The following is a 17,450-nucleotide window of genomic DNA, read 5'->3' as shown; positions in this document are numbered from 1 at the left end:
CAGTCAGCATGTGAATTCCACGCTCCACCAAAACTTGAGACATCTGTGGCATTGTATTGTGTGACAAAACTGCACATTTTAAATTGGCCTTTTATTGCCCCCAGCACAAGGTGCACCTGTGTAATGACCATGCTGTTTAATCAGCTTCTTGATATGCCACACCAATCAGGTGATTATCTTGGCAAAGGAGAAATTCTCACTTATAGGGATGTAAACAAATTTAGAGAGCATTGATATAAAATGCAAATTTCAAGTTGAATTTTCACTTGTTGACTGATGCTCTGGCAGTGGCTGCTAGGAAGGGAGAAACGGCAGACCAGAAGACTGAAGCCAAGGCAGCACTGGTCCACACCTGCCCAGTCTGTCGGGTGAGTAGTATTGGTTGATACTGTATGTGCCTTTAGGTTCCTCTCCATGTGTAGGCTATTGTACTGGGCCCCGTTTCTCGATAGTCATGGAACAGTCTTGTTTTAACATGCATCTTTCCTACAATGGCAAAAGATGTAACATGCGTTTCCCAAAACACCATGCAGAGAGAACATTTGCTAAGTGCATCGTTGAGGCATGTGTCGATACTGATATGATCAAAAGAAAGGCAGCACTGCTCTCGGATCAGCTTTCTCCATTTAGATCTTACCTTAAAATTGTAATTATTCCACAATACTGATGATGGATCAGCTCCTAGAACGATATATTATCAACTATGGCTGCAAATATTGAGGCAGCTTATTCTGATGCTTAGGTTACTGAGTATACCAAGCATTAGGAACACCATCCTCATATTGCGTTGCCCTCCCCTTTTGCACTCAGAACAGCCTCAAGTCGTCGGGGCATGGACTCTACAAGGTGTCGAAAGGGTTCCACAGGGATACTGGCCCATGCTGACTCCATTGCTTCCCACTGTTGTCAAATTTGCAGGATGTACTTTTGGTGGTTGACCATTCTTGATACACGTGGGAAACTGTTGAGTGTGAAAAACCCAGCATTCTTGCCGTTCTTGACACAAACTGGTGAGCCTGGCACCTACTAATGTACCATACCCTGTTCAAAGACATATTTAACTGTTGTCTTTCTTTTGTATGTGTGTGCCATTCACCATCTGAATGGCACACATACAGTACATACTACCTCAATTGGCCCGACCTTGAGCATGGCTGAGGTTCACCCATGACCAGCTCGGAAACCGGATTGCACTGTGGAGAAGGTAATGTGGGATTCGAAATGGTCAGTGATCTGTTTATTAACTTGGCTTTTGAAGACTTTAGATAGGCAGGGCAGGATGGATATAGGTCTATAACAGTTTGGGTCTAGAGTGTCACCCCCTTTGAAGAGGGGGATGACCGCAGCAGCTTTCCAATCTTTAGGGATCTCGGACGATACGAAAGAGAGGTTGAACAGACTGGTAAAAGGGATTGCAACAATGGTTGCGGATAATTTTAGAAAGGTATACATTATTGTAATATACAACATTGTACGAGATCTTCAGTTTCTTGGCAATTTCTCGCATGGAATAGCCTTCATTTCTCAGAACAAGAATATACTAAAGAGTTTCAGAAGAAAGGTCTTTGTTTCTGGCCATTTTGAGCCTGTAATCGAACTCACAAATGCAGATGCTCCAGATACTCAACTCGTCTAAAGAAGGACAGTTGTATTGCTTCTTTAATCAGAACAGTTTTCAGCTGTGCTAACATAATTACAAAAGTGTTTTCTAATAATCAATTAGCCTTTTTAAAATTATAAACTTGTATTAGCTAACACAATGTGCCATTGGAACACAGGAGTGATGGTTGCTGATAATGGACCTCTGTACGCCTATGTAGATGTTCCATAAAGAATCAGCCATTTCCAGCTACAATAGTTATTTACAATGTCCACACTGTATTTCTGATCAATTTTATGTTCTTTTAATGGACAAAGAAATGTGATTTTCTTTGAAGGTGGCTTTTAAAAAGCGTATTGATGAGTTATCAAGCTGGGAATGAAAACAGGCTTCTTCTATAGAAATAGGTCTGGCTTATTGCTAAATAGTAGAAAACATATTATTTAGGCGACGTTCTTATCGGTCCTTGACAATGGCGACACCATCTATTTGAACACAGGTGCCACTTCATTAAAGCCGTTAAATGCAGTTTTTATTACAGGTGACAATTTTAGTACTCATCCCTGCATTCTCTATCAGAAAGTTGGTTGGCCCTCTGATGGCAAGTAGGTTGATACATTGCTATGTTTTAATTTATAAAGTCATTTTACAAAAAGTCCCCCTGTACCTAACATCTTTACTAAACTTTAGACATACAAGTATCACATGGATGGCTAACTCCTGCAATTCCTTTGATCTCTACTGAATTAGGTAAATCAGCTATTAGGTTTTTTGCACTTTATTTGTGGAACTATCTTCAAAATGTTTTTAAATGTATGTTTTGGTGCACTCAGGGCAATTCAGAAAGCTGATTTGAGGACCTTACTACTGATGAATTTTTTAAATTTTTTTATGACCATGTTTTTCTTCCTGCCTGCGTTTGTGTATTTTCTGTAATTCATGTAATTCAGGGCTCATCTGTAAAAGAGACCTTGGTCTCAGTATTACTCCCTGATAAAAATAAAGGTTAACTAAAAACGTTACTAGCTTTAGTATGGGAAACTACTGCTTGCACCACTTATTTTCTCTTGTGCTTTAATGAGTGACGTGTTATCACTTAAAAAAAATAATTTATAGGTCCCACCTATTGCAAGTCAAAATGTGATAGGTTCATTCCACTGACACGCCACAATTCTGCTCTAATACAGTTGAATGACAGAGGCCTTCTGTACAGCTTCTTAAGGGGTGGCAGCGTAGCCCAGTGGTTAGAGCATTGGACTAGAAACCGGAAGGTTGCAAGTTCAAACCCCTGAGCTGACAAGGTACAAATCTGTCGTTCTGCCCTTGTACAGGCAGTTAACTCACTGTTCCTAGTCAGTCATTGAAAATAAGAATTTGTTCTTTACTGACTCGCCTAGTTAAATAAAGGTAACATTTAAAAAATGATAATTACAGAGGCATAAATATCATACCACCCCAAAAATGCAAAATTACCGTTATTGTAATGGTGAGAGGTTTGCATGTCTTACATGTCTTGGGGGTATGATATTTGTGCGTTTAATTTTCTCACTCATCAATATTCACGATTCATTGAGGACTATCCGTAATCATGGTAGCATTCACATTAATGTAGAAGTGTTTAGAAACATATATTCTTATTTAGAATAAAAGTGACTACAAAATGACACAATACATTATTTACCATTAATTTCTATTGGGCACAACATAATCTGAAACACAACTAAAACAAATAGCAAATGCATCCAACAAGTTGTAGAATCACACACGCCAGGTAAAAACATGGACATTAGATTAAATTATCTATAATCATTAAAAACAACACGTGAGGGGACAACTTGGTGGGGAGGTCTGGGGGTCCTCCCATTTTTGGGGGCATCTAGAGCTAATTTCCTGCATTTATAGACAATCTAATATGACCCATGGCCCTTCTAGCCATCTCTATTTAGAACAACAAAAAGTAAGCAAAAATGCCCACATTCATCAAGCTAAGTAAGAGATCATTATTAAATATGTTTAAGGGATTGATGACATAACTATATTTTTTTCAGTGTAATTCCTATCATAAGCCTAATAGTACTGTAGACCTCTTTTTACTTGCACACAATATAGCTGGGTCATCCCGTCTTGCCCCTAGGGGTCCATTGCCATGCAGCGCCCCAACCCAACACACCTCACTCAGCTTTAGGATCTTAGTGAAACATTCATTATTGGTTTCAGGTGTGTTAGGCCAAGGCCAGAGTGACAACCAACAGTGCGGCAGACCCCCAGGGCCAGGAATGAGCAGCCCAGCAGCTAAGGATTGCCTAACAGTCTCCACTATCAACATTTCCAAGCAAACAAAAACAGGGAGAAGGGAGAATCTTAGGACATGCTTGACCCTATCCCCTCCTCTCTTCTCCAGACCATCTCCGGTGACCTTCTCCCTTACCTCACCTCGCTCATCAACTCATCCCTGACCGCTGGCTACGTCCCTCCCGTCTTCAAGAGAGCGAGAGTTGCACCCCTTCTGAAAAAACCTACACTCGATCCCTCCGATGTCAACAACTACAGACCAGTATCCCTTCTTTCTTTTCTCTCCAAAACTCTTGAACGTGCCGTCCTTGGCCAGCTCTCCCGCTATCTCTCTCAGAATGACCTTCTTGATCCAAATCAGTCAGGTTTCAAGACTAGTCATTCAACTGAGACTGCTCTTCTCTGTATCACGGAGGCGCTCCGCACTGCTAAAGCTAACTCTCTCTCCTCTGCTCTCATCCTTCTAGACCTATCGGCTGCCTTCGATACTGTGAACCATCAGATCCTCCTCTCCACCCTCTCCGAGTTGGGCATCTCCGGCGCGGCCCACGCTTGGATTGCGTCCTACCTGACAGGTCGCTCCTACCAGGTGGCGTGGCGAGAACCGTCTCCTCACCACGTGCTCACCACTGGTGTCCCCCAGGGCTCTGTTCTAGGCCCTCTCCTATTCTCGCTATACACCAAGTCACTTGGCTCTGTCATAACCTCACATGGTCTCTCCTATCATTGCTATGCAGACGACACACAATTAATCTTCTCCTTTCCCCCTTCTGACGACCAGGTGGCGAATCGCATCTCTGCATGTCTGGCAGACATATCAGTGTGGATGACGGATCATCACCTCAAGCTGAACCTCGGCAAGACGGAGCTGCTCTTCCTCCCGGGAAGGACTGCCCGTTCCATGATCTCGCCATCACGGTTGACAACTCCATTGTATCCTCGTCCCAGAGCGCTAAGAACCTTGGCGTGATCCTGGACAACACCCTGTCGTTCTCAAATAACATCAAGGCGGTGGCCCGTTCCTGTAGGTTCATGCTCTACAACATCCGCAGAGTACGACCCTGCCTCACACAGGAAGCGGCGCAGGTCCTAATCCAGGCACTTGTCATCTCCCGTCTGGATTACTGCAACTCGCTGTTGGCTGGGCTCCCTGCCTGTGCCATTAAACCCCTACAACTCATCCAGAACGCCGCAGCCCGTCTGGTGTTCAACCTTCCCAAGTTCTCTCACGTCACCCCGCTCCTCCGCTCTCTCCACTGGCTTCCAGTTGAAGCTCGCATCCGCTACAAGACCATGGTGCTTGCCTACGGAGCTGTGAGGGGAACGGCACCTCACTACCTCCAGGCTCTGATCAGGCCCTACACCCAAACAAGGGCACTGCGTTCATCCACCTCTGGCCTGCTCGCCTCCCTACCACTGAGGAAGTACAGTTCCCGCTCAGCCCAGTCAAAACTGTTCGCTGCTCTGGCCCCCCAATGGTGGAACAAACTCCCTCACGACGCCAGGACAGCGGAGTCAATCACCACCTTCCGGAGACACCTGAAACCCCACCTCTTTAAGGAATACCTAGGATAGGATAAAGTAATCCTTCTCCCCCTCCCCCCTTAAAAGACCTAGATGCACTATTGTAAAGTGGCTGTTCCACTGGATGTCATAAGGTGAAAGCACCAATTTGTAAGTCGCTCTGGATAAGAGCGTCTGCTAAATGACTTAAATGTAAATGTAAATGTAGATAAAATAACTCTTTGCCAGAACTCTTTGAAAGACTTTGCCAGAATTCAGCCAGAGTTCACAAGACCATAAAATATGCAAATATGGCCCCTTTTGTGTTTTACACCTCCAGCAGAAGAATAACAATTCTGAGTGCATGACATTCAGTTTCACTGGCATATAGTATGTTCTATGAGTGGTCTTAAACTGCAGTAATTTATGTCTGAGATTATATGAACATGGCTGGGCATTCTATCATATCTGTATCCATTCATCATCATCAATAGCATCTCCCAGGTCTTCCTCACATTTTTGTGCCATCGGGAAAAGCCTCTATCAACACTTAATACAATTTGTAAATTAACTTCAGAGGTTTGTCAGATTGCTTTAAAATAGTTTCTTGCTTGTCCAGTGTTTGCTGCACAGAGGGAATAAATTGTTGTCACAGACTGGTTGAGATCTGGAGACTGGCTAGGCCACTCCAGGACCTTGAAATGCTTCTTACGAAGCCACTCCTTCGTTGCCCGGGCAGTGTGTTTGAGATCATTGTCATGCTGAAAGACCCAGCCACGTTTCATCTTCAATGCCCTTGCTGATGGAAGGAGATTTTCACTCAAAATCTCACAAAACATGGCCCCATTCATTCTTTCCTCAGTCGTCCTGGTCCCTTTGCAGAAAAACAGCCCCAAAGCATGATGTTTCCACCCCCATGCTTCACAGTAGGTATGGTGTTCTTTGGATGCAACTCAGCATTCTTTGTCCTCCAAACACGACGAGTTGAGATTTTACCAAAAAGTTATATTTTGGTTTCATCTGACCATATGACATTCTCCCAATCTTCTTCTGGATCATCCAAATGCCCTCTAGCAAACTTCAGATGGGCCTGGACATGTACTGGCTTAAGCAGGGGGACACGTCTGGCACTGCAGGATTTGAGTCCCTGGCGGCGTAGTGTGTTACTGATGGTAGGCTTTGTTACTTTGGTCCCAGCTCTCTGCAGGTCATTCACTAGGTCCCCCCCCGTGTGGTTCTGGGATTTTTGCTCACCGTTCTTGTGATCATTTTGACCCCACGGGGTGAGATCTTGCGTAGAGCCCCAGATCGAGGGAGATTATCAGTGGTCTTGTATGTCTTCCATTTCCTAATAATTGCTCCCACAGTTGATTTCTTCAAACCAAGCTGCTTACCTATTGCAGATTCAGTCTTCCCAGCCTGGTGCAGGTCTACAATTTTGTTTCTGGTGTCCTTTGACAGCTCTTTGGTCTTGGCCATAGTGGAGTTTGGAGTGTGACTGTTTGAGGTTGTGGACAGGTGTCTTTTATACTGATAACAAGTTCAAACAGGTGCCATTAATACAGGTAACGAGGGGAGGACAGAGGAGCCTCTTAAAGAAGAAGTTACAGGTCTGTGAGAGCCAGACATCTTGCTTGTTTGTAGGTGACCAAATACTTATTTTCCACCATAATTTGCAAATAAATTCATAAAAAATCCTACAATGTGATTTTCTGGATTTTTTTTCTTCTCATTTTGTCTGTCATAGTTGAAGTGTACCTATGATGAAAATTACAGGCCTCTCTCATCTTTTTAAGTGGGAGAACTTGCACAATTGGTGGCTGACTAAATACTTTTTTGCCCCACTGTATGTAGACATGGAATAACTGGTCACTTTAATAATGGCTCACTAGTCACTTTAATAATGTTTACATACCGTGCTGCTTTACTCATTTCATATGTATTGTAATGACCTGACTAGATCATAAAGGAAAAATTGTCCAGACAGAGGTTTGAGTTTACTAATTGACGGTTTATTAACCCAACTTTACACAGGATACTGTTTGGCCGTAGCCCACACCAAATAAATGAAAGATAACACACAAGCCAACCCGTGACCTTCTCTTGTGAAGGCCAGACGTGAGAGAGAACAAAGGCTTAACCTGGTCTTAACTGCCAATGCTCCATCCCCCTGCCCAACCCCCCTCCACGCCACTCCGCCACCGCCAGGATGCCCGGCATCAGAACATTCCAGGCATTCCCGTGATTGGCAGATAGCAGGTTGAACTCTGGGTACTGGTAAGTACAACACAAACACCTACTAGCCTAACACATAACACACAGCTGTCTGTGCTGGTCGCTACAGTTTACTGTATTCTATTCTACTGTATTTTAGTCAATGCCACTCTGACATTGCTCTTCCTAATATTTATATATTTCCTAATTCCATTATTTTACTTTAGATGTATGTGTATTGCTGTGAATTGTTAGATACTACTGCACTGTTGGAGCTAGGAACACAAGCATTTCGCTACACCCACAGTAGCATCTGCTAAATATGTGTATGTGATCAATAAAATTGGATGGTCCTAAAGCACACCGGTGTTGCGTTGTGTATCACAGTGTAATGATAAAACTGGGGGGACAAATATGCAATTTCAGAATGTGGGGGCATCATGCCCCCCTCCCCCCGTGAAAGTTGCGCCCCTGGTAGAAGCAAAAATGATTGGAATGACCTACACTTGTCAATTTGTTGCAGCTTGGAAATTAAAACTTAATGTCCCAGAAATCTTAGCGTAACCATCAAAAACATAACTGGCTACACCGTGTTGTATAAGGAAGGACACATAAATCGGCGTCCATGCGCATGAAGGCATAACAGCTAGCTAGCTAAGTATGTTACATAAGGATTATTTTTGCTAGTGTGTTGTTAAATATCTTCTCTACTGAATGTTTAATTGTGCACTGTTCTTAAATAATTCAATACGAGTGATCTTGACATACAGTATTACAAGCTAATGTTTTTCTAAAATATAGCTTTGTATGTAAGCTAACGTTAGCTAGATAACTAGCCAAGACATATAGTTTTGGTTCTAGCAGATGGTGTGGTTTTGGTTTTGCAAATGGAATTTCTACGAGATATTAAGTTACCTATAATGTGACATCAGCTATAGGAAACTGTTTGTCTTTAGTTAAATAACTACCTACAATCAATCACAATGTTGCCATCAATTTGGGAAGCTAGCAAATATATTGAGAACTGTCACTTTGTAACACATGTAGCAGAGTATCTTCTCGTGTAAAGTTGGCTCCATTTTCACTCTGCGTTCTATGATGGTCCGTTATATCCGGGATCCTTGGGACATCCATACCCAATTTTGAAGTTGGCGTTTATTATGGTTAAGGGTAGTGACGTTCCAAGGATATGAGATAACATTGACCGTTTTATGATGATGCCATGCAGCTAATCGCTTACACTGTTTATTTTACAGCCTGAAAAATGTCCTCCATGTCTGCTGCCAGCGTCGGGCCATTGAGGGCCATTGAGGGCACAGAGAAGAAACCACTGAAACCCTGTTGTGCGTGCCCTGAGACGAAGAAAGTCAGGGATGTTTGGTAGGCTTACATGTATTGGAACTTGAATGGCATTATACTTGTAAAGCGAACGTTTCTCGTGGACTGTCTTCTCTGTAGTATGCAGTTCAGTGGCGGTCTGTGCCGTTTATGATGAGGGAGGACGATTTTGTTTTTACATGAGCATGGCCTTATTTCTATTACATCATGTTGGATGACTGTCTTTCATATTCCATTCACCCAGTTCAATGTAACATGATAGTCAAATGTTCCCTATACCCATTATGAGGTTGCTACAACCTGGCTTATGAAGGAAAGTTTACAATGTACACCGGTTGAGAGAGAAATTTGAGATGATAGTGACACATGGACAGACAGTGACACATTAAATACCACCTTGCACACTCTTGCCTGCTTCTAGATTATCTAGGGTGTAATCTCTAGTCCAACAGTTGCAAACAAGAGTTTCTATTGGACAAATTAGTATTTTTATCCCTGTTTCGTTTTCTTCCGTTTAAGATTTTTTTTCCAAAAGAATCAGAGGAATGAATACACCCGTGATCACGCATAAACAAAGTTCACTTTCATAGCAGCCAAGTTGTATTCATTCTTGCCTCTATATACTCTACTCCTCTCACCTTTTCCCTTCGTTTGTGAACTTCAATGAACAACACATCATCTGTATGTGACCAGGTGAAAAAACCTTTACAAGCCAAACCATTTCATAACCGCTACGCACAGCCTACATCGTTGTCCCCATTTTAGCTAAAGTAACGTCCTAGTCAACATAGCTAATAGACCTAATGCGTTACTAAACGCTCAACAATCATGCAGTAACGTTAGTGTATAGTCAGTAAACAATTGCACTGGCGGGCCCCGGTGGCAATAAATAAAACCAAGAACAGCTCTACTTGGCATACTTCCAGTGTTGTTTTGGATAGTCATAGCCAGCTATCTAACATGGCATTTGCTAGCTAAGTAAGTGAAACTGAAAGTGATAAAAAAAACTCCTTCATTTTTGAAGAAACACATTTGTTAACTCTTCAAATGGTCTTTCTCTCTCTCTTTGAGTCAATTACTCACCACATTTTGTGCATTGCAGTGCTAGCTAGCTGTAGCTTATGCTTTCAGTACTAGATTTATTCTCTGATCCTTTGATTGGGTGGACAACATGTCAGTTCATGCTACAAGAGCTCTGATTGGTTGGAGGACGCCCTCTGGAAGTTGTCATAATTACTGTGTAAGTCTATGGAGGGGGGTAAGAACCAATAGCCTCCTAGGTTTTGTATTGAAGTCAATGTATCCAGAGGAGAACGGAAGCTAGCTGTCCTCCGGCTACACCATGGTGCTACCCTACAGAGTGCTGTTGAGGCTACTGTAGACCTTCATTGCAAAACAGTGTATTTTAATAAATTATTTGGTAACGTTAATATATTTAGTATAGTTTTATCTAAAAAGGATATCTTTTTCAATGTTTTACCATTTTTATGAAATTCACTGAGGAGGATGGTCCTCCCCTTCCTTCTCTGAGGAGCTTCCACTGATGCAGTTGCTGATGACAATTTCCTCTGTTTCAGCATAATTGAGAAGGGTGAAGAAAGTTGCACAGATCTCATCGAGGCACATAAGGATTGTATGAGGGTGCTTGGATTCAAGATTTAATATAACTCCATATAATAAGTGGTGGGTGAGTCTCAAATATGTCTATTGATCTTGCATGTCGTGACGCATAATTTAGCCTCACTTGTAGTGCCTATGTTGTGAAAATAACATTCTGCCCGAGATGTGTCCCGTATCCTCAAAATGGCTCAAATGTCCTAGAAATCCTGTTAAAGACAGTTTTCAGATAAGAAAAACTCTGTGTAGGTTTTAGGATGATGTTAAGACACTGCTCAGACACAAACTGAGCCAGGAATAAATCAAAACTTTCTCAACTGGTAATCACAACAGTTTGAGTAAGGTACAACAAAGGAAAGCTGGTGATGACGCTCATTGACCAAGTTGCAAATGATGGGGAATAACCAATGATGAACAGTGCCTTCGGAAAGTATTCAGACCCTTAGATTTTTTCCCACATTTTGTTACGTTACAGCCTTATTCTAAAATGGAATTTTAAAAAATCCTCAGCAATCTACACACACTAGCCCATAATGACAAAGTGTAAACAGGTTTTTAGACATGTTTGCAAATGTGTATATATATATATATTTTTTTTGCTATGAGACTCGAAATTGAGCTCAGGTGCATCCTGTTTCCATTGATCATCCTTGATGTTTCTACAACTTGATTGCAGTCCACCTGTGGTAAATTCAATTGATTGAACATGACAGTTCTGCAGCATTGACGGTCCCCAAGCACAAAGTGGCCTCCATCATTTTTAAATGGAAAAAGTTTGGAACCACCAAGACTCTTCTTAGAGCTGGCCACCCGGCCAAACTGTGCAATTGGTGGAGGGTCTTGGTCATGGTCGCTCTGACAGAGCTCTAGTGTTCCTCTGTGGAGATGGGAGAACCTTCCAGAAGGACAACCTTCTTTGCAGCACTCCACCAATCAGGTCTTTATGGTTGAGTGGCCAGATGGAAGCCACTCCTCAGTAAAAGGCACATGACAGCCCACTTGGAGTTTGCCAAAAGGCACCTAAAGGACTCTGACCATGAGTAACAAGATTCTTTGGTCTGATTAAACCAAGATGGAACACTTTGGCCGGAATGCCAAGCGTCACATCTTGAGGAAACCAGGCACCTTCCCTACGGTGAAGCATGGTGGTGGCAGCATCATGCTGTGGGGATGTTTTTCAGCGGCAGGGACTGGGAGACTAGTCAGGTCTGAGGCAAAGATGAACGGAATAAAGTACAGAGAGATCCTTGATTAAAAACCTGCTCCAGAGCGCTCAGGACCTCAGACTGGGGTGAAGGTTCACCTTCCAACAGGAAAATGACCATAAGCACACAGCCAAGACAACACAGGAGTGGCTTTGGGACAAATCTCAATGTTCTTAAGTGGCCTAGCCAGAGCCCGGACTTGAACCCGATCGAACATCTCTGAAGAGACCCTGAAAATAGCTGGGCAGCAATGCTCCTCATCCACCCTTCAGAGCTTGAGAGGATCTGCAAAGAAGAATGGGAGAAACTCCCCAAATACAGGTGTGCCAAGCTTGTAGCATCATACCCAAAAAGACTCAATGCTGTAATCGCTGCCAAAGGTGCTTCAACAAAGTACTGAGTAAAGGTTCTGAATACTTATGTAAGATTAATTTTAGTTTTTAATAAATTATCAAAAAAACTTTTTTTGCTCTGTCATTATGGGCTAATTGTGTGTAGATTGAGGGGGATAAAAAAAAGTTATACATTTTAGAATAAGGCTGTAACCTTACATAATGCAGAAAAAAGTCAAGGAGTCTGAACTTTCAGAAGGCACTGTATATAAACTCCGGATTGCTGATTCAACGTATTGGCCATTTAGAGGCTTTGAAGCCACTGGTAGGCCATATGACACTCCACAGTGGGAGCATAGGAATTAATGGAATTCTACAGTATTTTAATGAATTATTACATGGACAAAGTTTTCATGTATTTTTGTTGTTGTAGTGGGGACAGCAGCATTAGTAGTCTCCAAGTTATACTAAAAGGAAGAAAAATAATCTCACAATATAATTTAAAAGTATGCATTAAGCCTGTAATACAATTAATATTGCACAAACGAATGTAGACATTATTACATGCATTTATATAGCTCCCACGTTTTTTTTAACAGTGGTGGGTGATTGCCAAGATGGAGACATGGTGGCATCAACACAGCAACCCCCCCCCCCCCCCCCATCAGTCAGTCTAGTTGGTATATACAGTGCATTCGGAAAGTATTCAGACCCCTTGATTTCTTCCACATTTTGTTACGTTATAGCCTTATTCTAAAATTGATGATTCTTTTTCCTTATCAATCTACACACAATACCCCATAATGACAAAGCAAAAACAGGTTTTTAGAAATTGATGCTAATTTATTAGAAATAAAAAAGTCAAATCACATTTACATACAGTACCAGTAAAAAGTTTGGACACGTACTCATTTAAGGGGTTTTCCTTGTTTTCCTATTTTCTACATTGTCGAATAATAGTGAAGACATCAAAACTATGAAATAACACATGGAATCATGTAGTAACCAAAAAAGTGTTAAACAGATCAAAACATATTTGAGATTCTTCAAAGTAGCCACCCTTTGCCTTGATGACAGCTTTGTACACTCTTGGCATTCTCTCAACCAGTTTCACCTCATGCTTTTCCAACAGTCTTGAAGGAGTTCTCAAATATGCTGAGCACTTGTTACCTGCTTTTCCTTCACTCTGCAGTCCAACTCATCCCAAACCATCTCAGTTCGGTTGAGGTCGGATGATTGTGGCCAATTCATCTGATGCAGCACTCCATCACCCTCCTTCTTGGTCAAATAGCCCTTACACAGCCTGGAGGTGTGTTGGGTCATTGTCCTGTTGAAAAATTAATGATAGTCCCACCAAGCGCAAACCAGATGGGATGGCGTATCGCTGTAGAATGCTGTGGAAGCCATGCTGTATAAGTGTGCCTTGAATTCTAAATAAATCTCTGACAGTGTCACCAGCAAAGCACCACCACCTCCATGCTTCATGGTGGGAACCACAAATGCGGATATCATCCGTTCACCTACTCTGCGTCTCACAAAGACACGGCAGTTGGAACCAAAAATCATCAGACCAAAAGACAGATGTCCATTGCTCATGTTTCATAGCCCAAGCAAGTTTTTTTTGGTTTTTGCAACTGCACTTGAAATGTTCCGTATTGACTGAACTTCATGTCTTAAAGTAATGATGGACTGTTGTTTCTCTGCTTTTTTGAGCTGTTCTTGCTATAATATGAACTTGTTCTTTTACCAAATAGGGCTATCTTCTGTATACCTTGTCACAACACAACTAATTGGCTCAAACGCATTAAGAAGTAAAGAAATGCATTCCAGGTGACTAGCTCATGAAGCTGGCTGAGAGAATGCCAAGAGTGTGCAAAGCTGTCATCAGGGCAAAGGGTGGCTACTTTGAAGAATCTAAAATATTAAATATATTTTGATTTGTTTAACACTTTTTTTGTTTTGTTTAATACATGATTCCATATGTGTTGTTTCATAGTTTTGATGTCTTTACTATTATTCTACAATGTAAAAATAAAGAAAACCCCTGAATTAGTAGGTGTGTCCAAACTTTTGACTGGTACTGTATATGCAACTGCTCGACTAAAAATGCACAGGCCACGACCAACAGCATATCGATCAAACAATTGACCAGTCTACTAATTGGGGTCAGCCCTCCTTCGCATAGTTGATCAGGCAGTTGATTGTGTCCTGTGGATTTTTTTCCGACTCCTCTTCAATGGCTGTGCGAAGTTGCTGGATATTGTCGGGAACTGGAACACGCTTTCTTACACGTCGATCCAGAGCATCTCAAACATGCTTAATGGGTCAATTGTCTGGTGAGTATGCAGGCCATGTAATAACTGGGACATTTTCTGCTTCCAGGAATTGTGTACAGATCCTTGCGAAATGAGGGCGTGCATTATCATGCTGAAACATTAGGTGAATGCGGCGGGTGAATGGCACGACAATGGGCCTCAGGATTTGGTCACGCTATCTCTGTTCATTCCAATTGCCATTGATAAAATAAAATTGTGTTCGTTGTCTGTACGCCGCCATACGGCACTCTGTTCGCAACGTTGACATCAGCAAACCGCTTGCCCACACAACACAATACACATGGTCTGTGAGGCCGGTTAGACGTACTGCCAAATTTTCTAAAAAGACGTTGGAGGCTACTTATGGTAGAGCAATGAACATTAAATTATCTGGTAACAGCTCTGGTGGACATTCCTGCAGTCAGCATGCCCAATTGCATACTCCCTCAACTTGAGACATCTGTGGCGTGACAGAACTGCACATTTGAGTAGCCTTAAATTGTCCCCAGCACAAGGTGCACCTGTGTAATGATCATGCTGTTTAATTTTTACTGCTGCTCTTTAATTACTTATTACTTTAATCTCTTATCTGTATTTTTTTAAACTGCACTGTTCGGTTAGGGTCTTGTAAGTGTTTCTCTGTAAGGTCTACCTGTTGTATTCGGCGCATGTGACTAATAAAATTAGATTTGATCCGCCAGAGCAGTCCAGGCTCAGGTTTGGAATATCCATTGCAGTGTGTAGTGCAGACTAGTTTTATTTACACCATCCAAGCAGCTATCTTAGAAATATAACTTTGCTCTGTGCTTCTCCGCACATGCACTTCGTAGCCTGTAGGCTATTTCTCATTTGATTTAGACCACACTAAATAAGCCTGTAGGCTCACTTGATATTGCCTGCCCGGTGGAGAATCAGAGATGAGGGGCGGCATTGAGCACACATCGATAAATAGTACATCTGTCTATCTATCTCATCTTCTAATAAGCAATACATTCTAAAGCACTGAGAAATATACATTTCATCAATTACGAATTACATGACACTCCCCTGGACTAGATTTAAAAAAAATACTAAACCCTCCAGTTGACTGAAATTTAATGACCCTCCCACATTTTCCTCCAGGTACCAAATCTGTGAATTTCGATCCAACCCTAATCAGTAGTAAACACTCCTCGGTCATTTTTATCTACATTAAAATAAAGTTAAAGGTACAATATTCCGAAATCCATCTGCCATTTCCTGTTTGCCTAATTTCACTTTGACAAAACAAGCATAGGTAGTCATTGAACCATCTAAACTGTCTAAACCGCTGTGAAATATATTTTCAATAACCACAAATATAGTATTTTCAGCTGTTTTTGAAGCTGGTGTACAAAAGTAAAAGATGCAAAAATGAAACTTAAGGGAAGTATAGAAATCGCGCTCATGGAACAGATCTACCGCTTTTTAGACCTGCTTTTAATGAGAATGACAGTTCTATAACTAACACATTTTCTACTCTGAGATGCTTTGTGGATAAGGCCCCTAACTTCTGCATGTTTTGCAGTGTCCCCTGTAAGTTAGCATTTTCTGCCTTTTTTCTGCTGAAGTTGATCAAGCTGCTGATGTCAACAGCTGTAGTGTTTGTTTATGGATAAGAGAAAATAACCTTTGGTGGTGCAGGGATTTTTTTCTCTTGGATTGACTTAAAGGAGATCAATTGGATTAAATGTGATTTATTAAATGATGCTCGCAAGCAGTGATGGGGACAAGCTTGTATATTGGTAGTGTTTCTATTTTGGTCAGAGTGTTCATAACCTTGTCACATTTGGATTTACAACATTTCATATGGCCTGATTGCTATATTACATTTACATTTACATTTAAGTAATTTAGCAGACGCTCTTATCCAGAGCGACTTACAAATTGGTTTATATGTGCTGAAGTTGACACTCCTCTGTTCTCCTTTTGCAGTGTGCTGTTGGTGGCCGGCTGTCCGGAAGGAGACCTGGGATATTTCTTGTTTGTATTTATACTGCAACCTGAATAGAAGATGTGATCTCTGCAAGGATGGTGTTCCACTGAGTGAAATGTGTTGGCTTAATGCTCAGATTTTCTGAATGATGTGAATCTTGTTCTGCTGATTAGAATTAAATATATGTCCTATGCAAAATGACTTTGTTTTTATATGGCAGGATGAACCACAATTAAATGAATTGTATAGGTAGTGTTAAAGGGGCAATCTGAAGTGGTTACATCCATTTTTATACTTATAAACGAATCAGATGTACCCATTGATTCTTGAAGAATTAACAGTTGAAGTCAGAACTTTACATACACCTTAGCCAAGTACATTTAAACTAAGTTTTTCACAATTCCTGACATTGAATCCTAGTAAGAATGCCCTGTCTTAGGTCAGTTAGGATCACCACTTTATTTTAAGAATGTGAAATGTCGAAATAATAGATTTATTTAAGATTTTATTTCTTTCATCACATTCCCAATGGGTCAGAAGTTTACATACACTCAATTAGTATTTGGTAGCATTACCTTAAACAATTTAAACTTGGGTTAAATGTTTCGGGTAGCCTTCCACAAGCTTCCCACAATAAGTTGAGTGAATTTTGGCCCATTCCTCCTGACAGAGCTGGTGTAACTGAGTCAGGTTTGTAGGTCTCTTTGCTTGCACACACTTTTTCAGTTCTACCCACAACTGTTCTATAGGATTGAGGTCAGGGCTTTGTGATGGCCACTCCAATACCTTGACTTTGTTGTCCTTAAGACATTTTGCCACAACTTTGAAAGTATGCTTGGGGCCATTGTCCCTTTGGTAGACCCATTTGCTACCAAGCTTTAATTTCCTGACTGATGTCTTGAGATGTTGCTTCAATATAGCCACATCATTTTCCTACCTCATGATGCTATTTTGTGAAGTGCACCGGTCCCTCCTACAGCAAAGCACCCCCACAATATGATGCTGCCACCCCCGTGCTTCACGGTTGGGATGATTTGCACTTTTCGCAACAAAGTGTGTTCATCTCTAGGAGACAGAACA

The 17,450-nt window shown here is 41.6% G+C and overlaps 1 long non-coding RNA gene across 1 annotated transcript; it reads left to right on the top strand.

The window, feature by feature from the left end:
* Positions 1–8,900: 8,900 nt before the first annotated feature.
* On the top strand, positions 8,901–16,568 carry LOC115128691 (uncharacterized). The gene is made up of 2 exons (XR_010463833.1): positions 8,901–8,989; positions 16,370–16,568. It is a non-coding gene; the product is annotated as an uncharacterized LOC115128691 (long non-coding RNA).
* Positions 16,569–17,450: the final 882 nt, after the last annotated feature.

The sequence above is a fragment of the Oncorhynchus nerka genome, linkage group LG1 (genome assembly GCF_034236695.1).
Source record: "Oncorhynchus nerka isolate Pitt River linkage group LG1, Oner_Uvic_2.0, whole genome shotgun sequence".
In the NCBI taxonomy this organism is placed as follows: Eukaryota; Metazoa; Chordata; class Actinopteri; order Salmoniformes; family Salmonidae; genus Oncorhynchus; species Oncorhynchus nerka.
Note: the sequence above shows the minus strand (reverse complement) of the source record. Positions and strands in the feature narration are given on the sequence as shown.